Genomic DNA, 17,067 nt, shown 5'->3' with positions numbered 1-17,067 from the left:
ATGCTGTAGCTTTTTAGTGGTTTTGAATATTTATGCAATATAGGTATTCTTTCCTTGAGATCCTCTTGTACAGAAATGCAACTGAAAAAGTGATTCCTCCTGCCTTTATACAATTCATTATTTATGCAATTAATTATACTGTTAATTATTAAGATACCCAAGTACCTTGCATGTGTTCCTACTAACTGATTCCTATGCCATCCTTAAACTGTAGATTGGACCCAGCATCAGGTTATAAACACTTGAGTGTAGGTGCCTAAATGTACGTCATATGTTAGCACTGTCACTAAATTCCCAATCTAGTCAATGGAGCCTAGCCAATTGGACATGCCTTACTGAGGGTCAGATGAAGAATCTCATTTAGGTCCCCAAACACCAATAACTGTATTGACTTGTCCTCCATTAGCTGTAGAAATAATTAGTTTACAATCTGGACCGGAATTTCATTTCATCTCTCCAGTTTACCCATGTCATTCTGATTCCTGATCCTGCCTTCAAAATACTTGCAGTCTCTTAGAGCTCAGTATCATCTGAGAATTTCATAAACATAACTTCTATTCCACCGCTGAAGCCATAGATATAAATATTGGATGGCATTGGACCTGAAACACAACCCCGTGGAGCCCTACACAATATGCTGCTCCGTTGTGATTTCAGCAATTGTTTTCTGAAGGTTTCTTCGACTAGACAGCACCCATGTTGCTACTTTAATAATTAATTAAAACCTGCTGTTGAAAAATGCTTTGCTGTTTTGAGATTTTGCATCCTCAGGATTATGAACTCTCTTACTTTATAATGACATTGGAAGAAACCTCCTATTCCCCTCCTCCCTTTATTAAACTGCTCTTTTTACCTTCTATGTCAAAAGCTGACTTCATTTTATTTTGAATTTTTGCAGAACAAAATGTCCAGATGTATTTCTTTCTCAGCTACTCACAGATGTGGGAGTAGTTAAAATACATAGTATTCCAGTCGTGTACTCTGGATGGTTCTGGCAGTGTTGAAAAAAATCTTTCCTCCCTGATCTCCCTGGTTTGCTGGTTTGCAACAGATCCCTACCATGGGAGTTCCTGGTTTTTTCATCTCTAACTTTGCAACCATTTGTTTCTCCAAGATCTGAATCTCCCTATGGCCTGAAACTACATCAATTCTATGTGTTCTTAATGTACAATGCAGCACCAACCATTTTGAAAGAGCACTGCCTCTTTATACCTCCACAAGGGTTATCCAAGTCTCTGTTACTCCAATTAAATAACAGTTTCTTTAGAAATCTGGCTTCTCCGGTTTCTTTCCAGCTGTATAGTGTGGGCACTTAGAACTTTAGTGGACTCGTTCACTGTTCTTTCTTTATGTTCTTAATTAGTTTATTTCAAGTAGCTTTCAGACCCCAACAGAATTCCTTTTCAAAGATCCCCACAGGATTTTGGGTTTTTTTCCACCAATTTTGACTTAAAAGTATTTTTCAGTTAATGGAATAAACCAGGGTGTAAAGACACTTTCCTCATTTTCATGATATGAGCTCCATTCCTGTCCATTTGCTTACACAGTGCTGCCCACTTGCTCAGGAAACCAAATTCCTCAGCATCTTCAAATCTAAAATAGAAAAATGTCTCATCAGGAATAGAATCAGTTAAAAGTCTTTTTGTTTCTATGTCTAGCAAGTTCGTTCCCTGTTGCTGCAGTGGTGGCACTGATTAGTTGAAATTTGTGGTAGTTGAAACAGTAAGTTAGCACCATCCACTGTGTTTCTTCTCCTTAGTGCTCCTGAGCTGGAGCTTGTTTGTGCTGGAGATGCAACTTTGCCAGCCACTTTGTGTCTTGCACAGGGCCGGAATGCTGTCTTTCAGATTTCACTGTGAACCTTACTTCCTTGATCTTGTAGCTTCATTTTGGCGCATACAGTTTCAGTCATCACTTGTGACAGCAAAAGTAAGAGCCTTGTAACTCTTAACCCAGGCTTCTTGTGCTCAAACTGGTTTCCTTGTCAAGGGTTTAGAAAGCAGTCATGCTTTTGATGTGGCAGATTAAGAATTGTGTCTCATTTTAGAATTTTATCATACCAGGGTTCCTTAAATAAAATATGTGAAGTTACAGCTAGGATACTTGATGCCTGAGTATTTATTTTCCATTTAAATAAATAGATTTAACATTGTTTTGATGAGGTCAGGGTGCCAGACTTTAGGTTTGCTTGATTTCAGGAGAAGCAAGTGTTGTGCTAAAGAAATTCCACTGCACTGGGAGGCTTTGAACCTTGTGATTTTGGCAACAGTGTCTTTTGACTATTGCAGAGATGTGAAACCCTACAGTATCTGTCTTGAACAGCAGTGAAACAGTTAACAATGCTAACATTTAGAACAGATGTGGTTACTTCTCTGGTGTTGTCATCTCAAGCTGGGAGTGGGGCCTTGAGCTTGGACCTCCACGATGGCAAGGTGGGAGCACAGCCAGACTCTGCGGCATTCAGGCCCTTTGTCCAGGGCCAAGATACTCCAGGTGAAGTACATTTCTTAAAAGCACAGTGGATAAAGCAGAAGTGAAACTGTAAACTATGGGCAAATATATATTCCATGTTCTTTTCTGGACCTCATGCCCAAGTAACTTTAAACCTCTTTTATCTTCTTTCTTTTATGTATAAAGTCGTGTCCTTTAGCTCATTTGTAACACATGAGCTTTTAGCTCCAAAGCCTCCATCTCAGTCTTGGGTGCTGGCCAGCCTTTGGGATTCTCAAGTTGTGAAATGGTGTCATTTTTCTCTTTGAAGTGCTTTAATTCACCAGTTCTAGGAAAAGCTGTCAGAGTGGGGTCTGTTCCCTTTTCGTGGCTCAAAAGGCCTGCTTGTGACATGTCTGATGAAATGGAATTAGGGGGAAGATGCATACTGTGGTTTTGATTCCTATTAGTGAGAGCCTGAAGAATGACTTTCCTGCGTGATCTCTGATGTTCACTGTTATTTAATGACCTAATGTTCTGTCATGTATAATTTATGCAATAGAGGTGCATTTCCATTATATTAGATGCAGAACAATATTAGCAGCAGTAAACTGTATTTTTTTTTTTGAGGTATCAAAACTTCTTTTGGAAATTTTTCCACCCCCTTATATTCAGTGAGAATGCCCTTTATTACAAAGTGTGCTTGTTGCCTTTTGTGTTTCCACCTTAATTCTTTGGGAAGAGTTTGGCTTTATTTTCTCAATACCTGCCTTTTAGGTAGCTATTGACAGCTGTAAAACCTTTGCTTACCATCCTTTTTTAAAGGCTGAAAAACCCCCGAGTTTCACAGCTTCATCTTTTATGTAATTTTCTCCAGAATTTAATTTGTTTCTGAGACAAAAGTATACTATAATGCAACTTTTAATATTTATTTTATTTTTAAAAATGCAGAAGAAATCTTCAAAAGTAACATATATGTACTTTGAGGAATGAAGCAATTTTAATGGGAATTGTAGGTTGCTGTTGAGTGTGCATTTGGGCTTTTTTTGGTAGAGCATATATATGTGAATGCATGTTTTTGAAGTTTCTCTAGATAATGTGTATAATGTTATGACTAATGTTACTGGAATTTTGAATCTTTCTTTTTGTAAATAACCATTACAATACTATAAAATGGAAATCTATAGTAGTACTTTTTGTCTATCTGTCCATATATCTACAGCAGCATGATAGAGAGAAAAAGCAGTATTGTGACTTTGTTTCACCAGAAGTACGTTATGCATCACCTGTTGATGACTTCTTCTGTTCAGTTTGGAGGAAATGATCTTCAGCTGGATTCCCCTGAGAGCTAATCAGCGTCAGTGCTACTGCTGGGATTAACAATGAGAAATTGCTGAGCTCTCCTTGGCAACTCTTACCCAGCTCTGGAGCATTTGTTGTTAACAGAAAGACCAAATTCTGCCAGACCCGATGGTGGGAAGGAGACAATTCCACTACAGCATCATGTAGCTCTGCTAGAAAGGTGAAGAAGCTGCTGGCTAAGGTGCATATCCAAGGAATCTGAAGAGTCTGCTGATCAAATGAAGCTACTTTGCCATTCAGGTTTGCAAATTTAAAGATAATTGAGGGTTTAAATTTCTCCTTAAGCACAGATGATATTGTTTTTTTAGGTAATGAAGTTGCAAGTACTCAGAACGTTTAGGCTGCCTTCTGTAAAGCCTTGCAAACCAATGCCTTGTCAGTGAAGACAATAATTGATACTGTCCTTGAACCTCCTGCAAGTCCTTGCTTTTTGGCACAGACTTTATTATCAAATATGAAAAAGCCAAGAGTTAACACAAAAACTTGCAATTCCCTGATTTTAGCAGATGGATCATAGCCATTTCAGAGATCAATGACTGGTAACTGAATTATTCAGACTCTTAGCAAGGAAATATCTTAGTTTTCATCAGGAAGCTCTAGTCATTTACAGATAAGTTTTTTTTTCCCACTTGGAAGGAATTTTATGTGTACTAGATACTCTTTGTCTTCAAGCTCTCATTTAAAATTAAAAAAAAAAAAGTCTGTCTAATCCCTAATCCTATCCTGAGGTTCTTAAATTTTGCTGGAGAGTATAACCTGTCACAGTCTCCAAATGCGCATGCTTTCAATGTGAAGATTTTGGTGGTTCTTACATAAAAATTTAAATATGTGTCTAGTAAGATATCTGCTTCCTACATGTTTCAAACAAATATTTTCACTTGAACAACAAATGTTATCTTCTTAGTAATATGTAATGAGCTGTTAACTGTAACTAGTATTTTCAGAGTCCTGATACTCAAATATATTGGGATATATTAAAAACTATGTGTTTTACCATCTTCCTGCGCTCATTCTTTCCTGCTTTGCTTGCTGTAAGCTGGCAGATTTGTTGTTTGGTTTCATGTTTTTATCACAGAGTGCTGCAAAACTTGTAGTTTCGATGAAGAACCCCACAAATGCCCGTCTCCCAGAACATTTGCTGTTTTGCTTTCTGTTGACAATGAAGCCTTTCTCAACATCTCCTTTACAAGTTGCCACTTCTGTAATGCTTCCTAGTTTTACTAGTTTTGCCGTAGCTTTGGTACGGGTGGCAGGGAAGGTCTCAGCGGCTGGCTTGGTGAGACTCTTTGCCTTGTGCTGTGAGGGACGGGCACGCTGGGGATCAAACACGGGGTGTGCAGCGAAGAGCAGCACGAAGAGACGAGCTATTGGAAGAGAGGGCCTTCTGAAGTGGCCTCTTTGCTTGCTGAAGAGCCCTGTCGTGGTGCCCGGCCTGAGAGCAGACGGGGAGTAGGGAGGAGACAGGCTGAAACCCTGGCTGCTTATCTCCGCACTCTTCTCAGTTGCTCTGTTTTTCATGCCTCCAGCTCAGCTGTAAAGCAATAATTAACCTGAGCCTTTTAATTTCTCCCAACAGGCTTTAAATTAACTCTGTTGTCATGTTGCGTGGAGTAATCCTCCAGGCATCAAACATTTGAATTTTTTATGGCTGCATGGGTATTTACTGTTTGGTCAGTTTTCATTTTATTATTATTAATGGTATTCATTATTTTTGGAATTTTATGTTTGTGGAGAAGAGTGTCTTAGCTACTGCACACATGAAGAAGAGAAAAGAAAAATCCCCACTCTATCAGTGCTGCAGGGAAATCCAAAGCTTTTTAACAGTACTGTGGCCAAACCTCCTAATGGGAAATAAAATGTGGCAAATTAGTTTGGGGAAAATTTCTGGTGAAAATCCCATTGCTAACCTCTGTTTGTTTCTTGAATAGACTTTTGTTTGTTTAGATGTGCTGAAGTGGTATTGTATGCAGTTGTTTTTGGTACAGACAGCTCTTTTCAAGGCTGGGAAATTTTGGATTTCTTGTAAATGGCTTTCTTTAAACAGTTTGCAATAGGAAAGAGACAAGGAAAGGATAGGATCTTTGTTTCAGCACAGGCTCTCATAAATCTCATATTAGTATCAAAACAGTGGGACTAGTGATCTTTTTTTTTTTATCTATATATCATACGTTTATTTGTGCTCTAGTTATTGGAGAGTCTAAAACTGCTATTTTATTAGTGTTGTTCAGTAATATGGTCCGTAACTATAAAGCCTATTAAACACTTCATAAAGCCTTCAAGGAAACTTCTTACAAATGTTACACTGTGTTTTTATAAGTTATAACCCTCTGGAAATTGGCTTATTATCTGTTTTCTATCAAAGTGAAGTGTTCAGAAGAGTGGAGGGTGACCTAATATAATCTAGATTGAAAGCTTCAGTGAAACTTGATGCTTATCCTTGCTTTGATATTGTATATGTCGACAGTGAATTCTTGTCAAAATGCATCTAGGTAGACACAAGGCAAGCGAGAAAGACATACACATAAATTAAAGGTGCTGCTTGCATCACTGTAGATTACTTTTGTAAAAAAATAATTTTTGAAGTGAAGCTGTAGCCGTCTTATTTATTTGTGAAATGAGTGGCGGAAACTCCAGCACAGGACAAGATAATATGGATAGGGTGAACTTTAAATATTCAGAACATGAACTCCCTTCTTTGCATTTGTTAAATGACGGTATGGAAATCTAATAACGTACAAAAACTAATCTAGCAGTGTGCCAAAGTAATTAAGGCAAAGTAAATAATCTCCAGTGTTCTTATTCCCCACAGAAAATGTTTAATATCTTATCTTTCCAAAGTAGTTTTCTGCTAATTCATGATGTCTTTGTAGACTCTCCTTGTTCAGCCACTGCTGTTGTTTTCCATGGTGTGGAAATTTCTCCCCTCCTGTCCTGAGGGGGAAAAACTTGTTGGCTACAGTCTGTATCCCAAAAAATTATATTTCTTCTGTACAGTAGAAATCATGAAGCCAAAAGCTGTAATTCTCTCTGCTTCTTTACTGTTTACTTAGCCAAAGGGCTTTGTTTACCTCAAGTGTATGTGGTATATGATACTTTATAACTTTGTCTTGGTGGGACATTTTGTTGCTGGAATCCAGGGACCTGATGTTGATCTTGTTTTAATACAAATTAGAAGTAGCCCTGTTAAAGTAGGTGTAGCATAAATCTGTTGTGAGGCAGATCAGATTGTCTTTGAGTCATCCCTAAATATTAGTCTCTGATGACCCGTTGCTCTTGAAGTTCCCTGTTACTGCAGACAGGATAAATAGAATAGGCCGTAAATTGCGTTAAAATTGTCTATTATTCTTACATAGGAGAGCATGTTCCTTTATCTATTAGTATATGCTGAAACTTAGTTTTAAATGAGCCAAGAAGTAAAGTTCAAGTCAGTGCTGTGGTGCAGTGATCTGACCTGAAACCACTCCTTTAATTTTCAGTTTGGTGCTGCGTGTAGACAAGGAAATGGGAGAAGATAGCAAGAGCAGATGCTAGGCAATTAATGTACTTTTTTAACAAAAAAAAAAATATTTAAAAACAAAAAATCACTCATTCTAAACAAAAGATCTTTTGGAGTCTGCATGACCATCTTTCAGTCTGGACATTCCATCTTGTGTCACAGCTACTGTGAGAGGACCATGATCTCATAGATTGTTGGAAAATTGCCAGTTCTGTAACATCCCTTTGTTTCCAAATAAATGTTAGTTTATGCATGATGGATAGTGCCTTTATTGGGAACTTCCAAGTGTTATGGGGAGGCTGAATCCAGCAGTCCAGTTAAGATGAGTCTGCCAGAGCTGCATGTCCCTGTGTCAAAGCAGCAGCGGGGCCGGGCTCTATTCCTACAGGAGCGTGCTAGTAGACATGCACACGCAGTTTACATTATATACATGGCCAGCTGCACAGATCCACAGACACATTTTGTACTCGTGCAAGCTTGAACTGCAGCAATGACCACATCCTGCTCCCCTCTCTGGCTGCCCAGGACTTACACCTCTTAGTAGGGAGTATATAATGTGTATGTGTATACAGTATGGACACTCACTGTTCCCTGTCTCTGCTGCTGCTGGCACCTGGACATATGAGCTGCCAAAGCCTCTGTTTTGGACCAGCTTTCAGAACAAACTCCCTGGCACACAAATAGACACAAATGCACACTACAGACCCCATGGCAGCTGGTCTTCCAAATGCCAATTATCCAGTAGCTGGTTCTGGGTGCTCTTTCTCTACACAGGTGTCCCAACCTACATCCAGGCCCTCCAGCAGCTGGCTGGGACTCCCCTGGTCCCTCTGATAGCCATCTCCTCTGGTGGCCTTGCTCATGGGGGCAGGCTATGGGGTGACCCAAATAGCCTCTCCCATGGAATTCTGGTAATGGGTGACACCTCTGGTCCCCAGGATGAAAACTGCCTTTGTGGGGCTGGGTCAGGGCTCATGTCTCCCAGGGGTTTTTGGGGCTCCCTGAGCTGTCATGGTGCCTCCAGGCTCACTGTGTGCTGCAGATGGGAGGACTCCAGTGATGGGATGGGGAAAAAAGGGCAGGAAAATATTTGGGTCCTCCTTGCAAACTGATGATCCCCTGTGCTCAGTTGGGTGCGTGTGGAGCAGTTTTTTATCACAACAATCTAGCACTAGGTAGCTAGATAGAGCAGGTTCAGTGGAGCAGCTTTTCCTTAATGTTTCTTGACATTAACAGCTCCATTTCTCAATTAGATTGGAAAATAAAGTTGATTATGCATGTCTTCAGGGTGACACTGTACTTTTGACCAGTAACTGTAAAGTAAATGGGAAAGGTCACAATAAATAGTGTTTTAGTTTAGTTATATCACCTAGAAGGCCAAAGTGACTTACAGCAAGGCTGTTGTTATTGTTCCTACAGCCAGCAAGCAATGTTTAAAAGACTTACATATTTATAAAAGGACAGATTTGGATGACATGGCTCTATTTATTTTATTTTTTTTGAGAGCACTTTCTGTAAATATAGAAGAGTTCTTGTGCGTGTTTCTTTGGTAGCATTCCCATGTACTTGTTTTGTTTCCAGTAAATATTTCAAGCTTAAGCCTGTCTGTAAAACAACTTCCGTCTTTGCACTCAATCTCTGACAGAAATGACATTCTGAGATGAGATGTACAGATTAAAATATTTGAAGAAAATAGTGGATTTGCTTAGATAATATTGATGCTTTTATAGGGTCATTAATAAAGATCTGTCAGAGCTAGCAAAAACTGTTTAGAGGGTACAGAGCAAAAGTGTTTAGTGTTAGCTTTAGTTTAATTTTCCCTAGTTAGGCCATACTCATTTCCTCCAAGGAAAACAGGACTGCTTGTTTTTGCTAATTAGAAGTACATCACTGGTCTGAATCACATCTGTAATTAGCAGCAAGATTTTAAGTAGATGTCAGAGTTTTTTTTTGGTATAAGATTTGCATTGTTAATCTATTATACATGCGTACGTATGCGTAAATACAGATTTAATGAACAAAAGTAACAGCTGGTTGTTTTTCAAAGCAATCAGGTGCTTCGTAGGCTGATGTATTGCTGTTCCTTCTGCTCAGAGCTGAATTTGTTGCGTCTGAACAGCTTGATTTTGTCACTGGAAAGTAAGTGAGGTTGGGAAACCAGAAAATAAACCTCTGCTTTGCTTCTGTCATCCACTCAGTCTAGTAATGCACTCCACAGAAGTGTTGATGTAAATAGCATTCCTTAGGCTTGTTTGCTTGATTTCTTAGACAGATAGAGGGAAGAAAATACTCAAAGGAGGAAAAGATTTTGAGGGAAGGCTTGCAGCGAAGCAGGCCTGGGAGATGGAAGAGCTGGTTTGGAGCATGGTTCATGTCCCTGCTACATCCAAACTGAACCACTGAATAGGTGCAAATGTAGATGGCAGGATAAAAATGGAAACTATTCAAACCAAAAGCAATTAACTTGTATACAGATGGCTTTCTGGCATTCACAGCTGCATAGATTTTGGTTGTGTATTTTTTTAGATGTGCCGCAGAAGGTTAAAGCCTCTATACGTCCATCTCCAGCTGTTCATGCACATAAAATAGATAAGAAAATGAAGCCAAGTGAGCATTGTGTGTAGTGCCAGACTTGCTTGCTGTGATAGGCATCTCAAACAGTAGTGCAACATCCTGGCCTGTCAAATGGCCCTTGTATTGGCCTTTTATGAGAAGAAATTACATTTTTTTATATCAAAGGAGTCACTTCAATTTCATAAAAATGAAATATGGAGAAGTACTATATATATGTCATATCTCCTGGGTAAAACCTAGGGCTGAGAACCCTGAACAGAAGTGGAGGATTGCTGAAGGTATGAAACATAAGTTCTTCAAGCAACTTTGGTATATCCTGAAAACTATGTCTCTGGAAATTCTATGATTTAAGCTGTTTGATGTAGAACCAAGTGTGCTCTTCATGTGCTCTTTATACTGCAGGGCTGGCAATTAAGTTTTAAATAAATTTGTTACGCCATGCTGTCTTGGTTGGAAAAGACAGGTGTCTGCTAAGGAAGGTAGCAGCCTCCCTTAAAGTAACGACTCCCCCACTAAAATTATTAAAATTTTGAAGTCAAGGGACTCTCAGGCCCTTGGATATGGGAAGGAATAACAGTTCTTTACTAGGAAAATTAAAATAAAAATGCAGGAGCACAAAACTCACTGATAGGGTCAGAATATAACCTGACACGCTGTTGGTCAGGGTGTTGGTAGCAGTCCAATTAAATGGTGGCTGCAGTCCTCCTGCAGTGACAGATGTGGTTCTGTTAAAGCAGTGATCCCATAGAAGGCTGTAGTTTTCCTCTGGAGGTCCACTGGTGGTGTAGATGGGTCTGGCCTTCCTCTGGGAATCCCCTGGAGAAAGGCTGCCTGTGGTGTTCCAAGTCTCAGATTCTATCCAGGTGGGAATGCTTGGCTCCTCCCCCTTGGGTGGAGCATCTCACACTGGGATGATGTAATTTTATCAGTCCTGCAGTGAGACTCACTGGCCCATTAACAGAAGATATCCCCTTGGAGTTCTGAGGGATGGGTGGTGGAAGAGATAAAGAACACTGCCCCACCTGGTTTTAACAGATGGTAATAGAACACATACTCCTGGTTACATCTTGCATGGCAGCCCAAGACACATGCTTTAGAAAAAAACCCAACATTTTGAGTTAACATGAAATATATTTTGATTTGCATTTTCATGTACGACTAGTTTGGGTCAGTGGAAACCCACATTTTTGCCTTGCATGTCTTCACCTTTAAATTTTTTTTTTTAAAAAAGTCTTTGAAATCTCTGTTTGAAATGGTCAAAACAATTAGACCATACTTTCCAAAACTGTTGTGTAAGTGCCTCTGCAAATATTTCAAGCTGTTATGCGACCACCATTACAATGCAGTTACCATGCCATATGCAAATGCTGGCCATGAGTCAACTCAAGTGGAACAGTTGCAGCCCTGGTATAAAATTATCTCAATTTTGTTTCTCAATTTTTTTTTTTGCTGACATTGTTAATTGGAATGATCAATCTGTAGCTTCTGATTTTGGGGTTTGGCTTGGTGGGGTGTTTTTTTGGGGGGGGAGGGACGGGGGAGATGGTAAACAGCTCATCTGTTTTACTTTTGGTCTGACTTCCTACTGAAAAACATCATAGCCACCACTTAGTGAAGCCCAGTTGGCTTGCAGACCATTGGAGTGCCTCCCGGAGGGCCCCAGTCTTTCCTTATCAACTGTGTACAGTATGGATCTGTGCACAGATTGCTCTTGATCTGTGTGCTCCTGCTGAGTCAGCTGTGTCAGCTGGTGAGTCTGCAGCTGTAGGAGCCATGTTCTTTATCCTCCTGCTTATTTCTTACAGAGCTCCCTTTTGGCAAGTGGGTACCTGGGAAGGGATATCAAGAGTCCAGCTTGTTCACTGTTGTGAGAAGTGGGACCTAGTCTTTCAGACAGGAATTCTCTGTGGGAAACGAGAGGGTCCATCCTGCCAAATCTAGAGGCATATTGCACCTGTTCACTCATCACTAATAAGACTTCTCTATTTAATGTTCTCTGGGGTATGTGTTTCTCCCTTGATCTACTTGAAGCACTTCCTCATGGTTAATGATCTGAATTTGCCAAGCACACTGACTCATTTTGGTGTTGGTTTCCATTATGTAAGCTATTAACGGGTCACTGCTTGCATGCTGGAAAATCTGTTTCAGGCTAATAGTGAGGTGCACAAGTGCCTCTCCATGGTATACTTGCTACCTGTGCACACGTGTTCTGGCTTGATAGTTGGTAGCAAATCCCACAGCAATATGGCATGCAGCATCTATTCTATTAGCAGTCAATTCCTAATCAGCCTTTAATTAACACATACAACATTTCACCTTTTCTAGGTTTTTTTTTACTATGTGATTGAAGGAGAGTGAGAGAAAACACGCTGACATGCAGAGGAAGGTGTTGATAAGTAAGGAAATCAAATTCTTCCCAGGAGAAGCTGTGTTCTAGCAGTAGAGGAGGTAATAATGCAGGGTAAGGAAGTGTCTTGGAGCTACATATTAAATCTGTCTCTCTGGCATTTTCCCTGAAAGTCAGTAACAAGGCTGTTGAGGAATTTGAAGTTATGAAGGCAATTCAGAAGAGAAGTAGTGTGATACAGAAAAGCATTGAAGAAAACTTGGTGGGGTTTATTTTAGCTTTCAAGTTTTGACAACTCCAAATGACGCTGTAACAGCAGACAGCAATTACTACAGGAACAGGTCCTTCTGTTGCCTTTCCGTTCTTACATTCAGATAATGTCCTTTTGCTTACAGATGGTTGCCTTCATATGCACACAGAGATTTTTAGTCTTTCCTTCACCGTATAGATAGAGAATCAATGAATGAAAATTAGAGATGAGTCCAAACTTGGGTTTTATTTCTGAAATTCACCCATTTTCCATGAGGAGAGGATCACATTTTCTGGCTTTGACAACATTCCTAGAAGAAAACAGTTCAAGGTTATTTTCTTTTTGTACACTTTCTATGGCTGAAAGCCCCTAACAAGATGAGATTTAATTTGTTGATTTTTTTCCTCTTTAGATGATGTCTGAAAATCTTTCAGTGAACAAAAGAGGTGAGCAAGGAAACAAAAAAACTCCTCAAAAGAGCCTATCATTCATGCGTCATTCATTTTGGAGGAAGGTCTCTAAGTTAGGCTTCTCATTACTAGGATAGTTCTAGGAGGGGTTTTCATCCATGCAGTCATTCGCAGGTCAGTGGTTAAAGCCTAAGATTTTTGATGGTAATACCTTTCCTTACCAGGGAGAAAATGAAAAAGACAGTCTTTGGATGTGCTTGCACAGGAAGGAAATATCACAGTTAATGCCTGTGCTGAAGTCTGAAAAACCTTTTCAGCATAAAGCAGTGCAGAGACTGTTTCCCTAGAAGGAAAAGGGACACTGAAGGATTTATTGTGTTGCAGTATTTATTATGTAAGAGGAATTTGCATGGTAAAGAGGGAAAGCAGATTTTATTCAGAATATAGAGGACGGGATGAATGATGTTAATGAAAAGCTGATTGATTGAAGCAGAAGTTTGTCTACTATGCCACTCATATTTTCTGAACCCCAGCAATCATTTTATGGACATCTGAGTTAAATGATGGGTATATTAATCCTTTGGCATGCTAAATTTTTATAAAGAGTCTGCTTTGCCAAGATGGTGGTGGGATGAATCCAGATGTGATCCTACAGATGTTAGTTAGGGGCCCTCTTCTCTCCAGATAAGAGGACAGCTTCAGAGAGTGATTTAGCCCAGATATGTTTGGCATTGCATTTTGGCACTACCAACCTCTCCTCACATGGTGTGGAAATGTAATACAGCCACTCTTGGATTTAGTCCATCCTCTTCTAGGTCCTTCACCAGCCATTTCAATCAAGACTCCAGTTGCCATATACTCCTTGCTTCATCCCACTGAAATTAGGGGGGCCTAGACAAGAGGTCGATGGTTGTTTAGATGCCTCTGTTTTTCTTCAAACACAGGAACCCTTGTGATAAATGGGTGATACTCTGACGGTTGGGATTGTTCTGTTTATTTTAGTTCTTGTTCTAAGAATAAGATTGCTTGAATTGCTGTGTTAATAAATACAATCCCAAGTAGAAGCATGTGCTTTGCAGACTATTTTTGTTATCTGATTGGGCTTCTTCACATCCTCCTTTTGTGACTAAGTTCGACTCGGCACAGTCTGCCGAGTGTCTGCCAGGATAAGAACCCGCCTGCCAGACTCAGTGCCACTAATCATTTCCCCGTTTAGTTTATTTCAGCTAACATCCCTAAACATAAGCTAGAAGGTCCTGACAAGAGCTTCTTTGGTGGATGAAAATCAGCGTCCTGATTTTTCTTTGACAACTACTAGTGTTGTGCTGGTGGCCATGACTGGTAGGACATCACATCCCAAGAAGTCCTCTATGGCACTGCCATAGCTTGAGATTGCTTTGTGCCTTGTTTCTAGCAGATAAAAATTCTCTATAAGAAGTTAACTCTGCAGGGATGGGCTTGTAAACCAAATGTTCAGAGTGACACCTTAAACTGAGGCAGTGTGAAAAGCCAAGATTATGTACCCTCACTTGAAGACTAGCAATCAAGCTGAAAGTGTAGGTATTGCCTTGTGATACAGTATTATCAATTAACCACCTGTCAGGGATTTTCTGTGATTCAAAGAAGTAATGGTCGGCTGGCTGCTGCTTCCTAGGTAGTCCCTCATAATATGGTCCTATTTCCTCTGTCTTAGGTAAAATCTAATCCTTGACATTGCAAACGATTTGTGTTTGTTTTCATTATGTCATGCATGTCTGTGAGATGAGTCAGATGCACAACTCATCATGACCAAGACAGCTGGAATTATACAGAGGATACTGATTTAGTTGCTATTATTGTTTTCTCTAATATATGGGAAGTCAACCATATGTTAATTATTTTTCTTCAGAACAGCTCCATTAAAATTTAAACTGGTGTTATTAGTGGCAAGAAAATCTCTTTCAGTCATGCGAAAACACAGTGTAGCCAGCAGACCTTGTGATCCTGTGCTTGGGTTGTAAATCTTTCAAAAGCTGGTGTGCCAGAGTGTGCCTTTCTTCCCTAAGTGAAAGATGGGACCCTTTACTCTTTTGTATTTATTATTAATCTTGATTAATTGCATGTATCTTAAAACGCACAGTTTGTGGACAACTGTTTTCCCTTTACCTGAGCCTATAGAGGGATCTAATGCTGGAGAACCGTAAGATGATATTTTAAGATTGCATGGGGGATGAAAGAGCCTGTGGTGGTTAAACAACCTGTGCCTTCAGTATTGATGAAATTGTGAGACTTGTGTTTCTAAACTCCCATTTTCTGAATTACTAAATTTGTACAGTGCTTTCAATATTTAGTTCTCTTTGTCTTAGGAAGGCTTAAGCTGAAAAATCCAACCCACTCTGTGATTGAAAGAAAAATTGGGAAGTTTTTTGTCTTAAAGCTGTTGAATGGCTTCCTGTGCAGACAGGGAGCATTATCTAACTGATTGGAACAATTTTAAAATATGAGATGCCTGCACTGCATGAATAAATTTTACAATTTGGGCCTTAATTGGGTAAAGCAATTGCTCTCACAGATACTTCAACATTGTGGCAACAATCAATGCATATAAACTTACTGGATTTCTGTATATAGTTATCTAAGAATCTCATTTGTAATCAAATAGTCTTCTTTTCTTCTAATTCAGAATGCCAAGACAATTTTGGTAGTTTTGTGTAAATGTTTCTAATTTGAAAATGTCCTGTAATTGTTATGTTTGCTCAATATTACAAAGTGGAGGGGGAGCCCAGGAGTATTCTACGAGGATCTGAATATGTCACCCCCTACACATGCAGATCCGGAGTAGTCCCTAACAGTTCCTGGAACACAGTGGAGAAATATTTGTAAATACTTTGTGAAATGATTATCCCGTTGTGTTTGCTTTTGTCTCCTTTATCCCCTAAACTCAAAACCATCCAAACAAAACCTTGAAAGAGTCTTCAGGACGGTAGGTTAAAATATACATCTCAAAACAAGAGAGGTGCTATTCATTGTGATTTAGTCCTAAAACTCGGACTCCCAAATTGGAAGATTTTAAGAAAAAGTAAAGCTTTTCCCCCTCAGTCTTCAAGCAGTTTAATTTTCCATTACTTCTCTCATGGTGGATGTGAGGGGGTGGGAAGAAATTTGAAGTTGAAAAGTGCACCTTTGATTTGGAGTCTTCTCTGCTTTCTCCAGCTGAGATAGTTTCCTTTTGCTTACCCTCAAATAAGAGCAACTGTTCCATGCTTTTTATTTCTGTCCAACTTGTCCAGCTTCTTCCTTTCTATTTCACCACCTGATCCTCTAGATATCCTCCCAAAGTAGGACTATTAACATACAAAATTCCAAGCCTCCAAAGGCTTTTTCTAGCCTTCCAAGTTTCTCTTTTCAGTTTAATAAAAGTGGTTTGGTGTGGCAGATATTTATTTAGTTGGTTGGTAGAGTGTTTTTTATGGCTTTCTTTTTGTTTGTGTTTTTTTTGTTTGTTTGTTTTTTTTGGGGGGGGATTGTTGTGGAATTTTTTTTTTTCCATTCAATTTATCAGTTTTCCATTACCTTTTACATAATAATCTGAGCATGTGGTAGGACTTCATATCAGTTTTGGTTTCCTAAAAGTGAGCACACTGAATCAATGACCTCAAAAACTTCTGGTACTTAATGCTGAGTGTTACAGTAAGTGCATAACAGTAAACTAGAGTCATTCCACTTCTCCCTTCATGTGTTCCTCTGTGTGGCATTTGGAAAATGCTTTAATCAGCTTTTCCATTCCTCTGTCTAATCGTATTCAGGTCTTGCTATTTGCTCTTTGTTTTTGCTTAGACATCATGCAGAAATCAAGCCCAAGGGCAGCAGCAGAGACTTTGTTGCTGGGTTTAAGTGCGGAGCTCTATCCAGGTTGCCCAGAAAGCTGCAGGATGAAATGAGTCCATCGCATTCTCAGGGTCTTCTGGTAGGCAGTGTCTTCTGCCTTGTGGTCATTTGGAGGTGATAAAATGCTGCTTCATACAGGCCCATTCCCAGTTTGCTCCTTTTCCTATCCCTGCCTGCTGCCCTGGTCATATACCCACACCGGTGCAGTCCCCAGACCTGTCCTTGGGCCCCAGTGCCTGCCTGTTGATTATCTTCCATTATCTACACATCCCAGGCTGCTCTTAGAGCCCCATCCAGCAGCTCTGTGTGCCCAACCCCTTTGAACTGAAAT

At 39.7% G+C, this 17,067-nt stretch overlaps 1 protein-coding gene across 7 annotated transcripts in view; it reads left to right on the top strand.

Moving 5' to 3' along the window:
- The first annotated feature begins 2,419 nt into the window (after positions 1-2,419).
- ENOX1 (ecto-NOX disulfide-thiol exchanger 1) overlaps positions 2,420-17,067 on the top strand; it is a 307,218-nt gene continuing 292,570 nt past the window's right edge. For all 7 annotated transcript variants that reach the window (XM_088068185.1, XM_005516390.2, XM_088068196.1 and 4 more), the window contains exons 1-2: positions 2,420-2,493; positions 3,653-4,032. The gene's annotated coding sequence lies outside the window, so the exon portion shown is untranslated. The remainder of the gene's footprint in view (positions 2,494-3,652; positions 4,033-17,067) is intronic.

This window comes from Pseudopodoces humilis, chromosome 2, assembly GCF_049639895.1.
Source record: "Pseudopodoces humilis isolate 2021_Gansu_Grassland_sample_001 chromosome 2, ASM4963989v1, whole genome shotgun sequence".
NCBI classification, from domain to species: domain Eukaryota; kingdom Metazoa; phylum Chordata; class Aves; order Passeriformes; family Paridae; genus Pseudopodoces; species Pseudopodoces humilis.
Note: the sequence above shows the minus strand (reverse complement) of the source record. Positions and strands in the feature narration are given on the sequence as shown.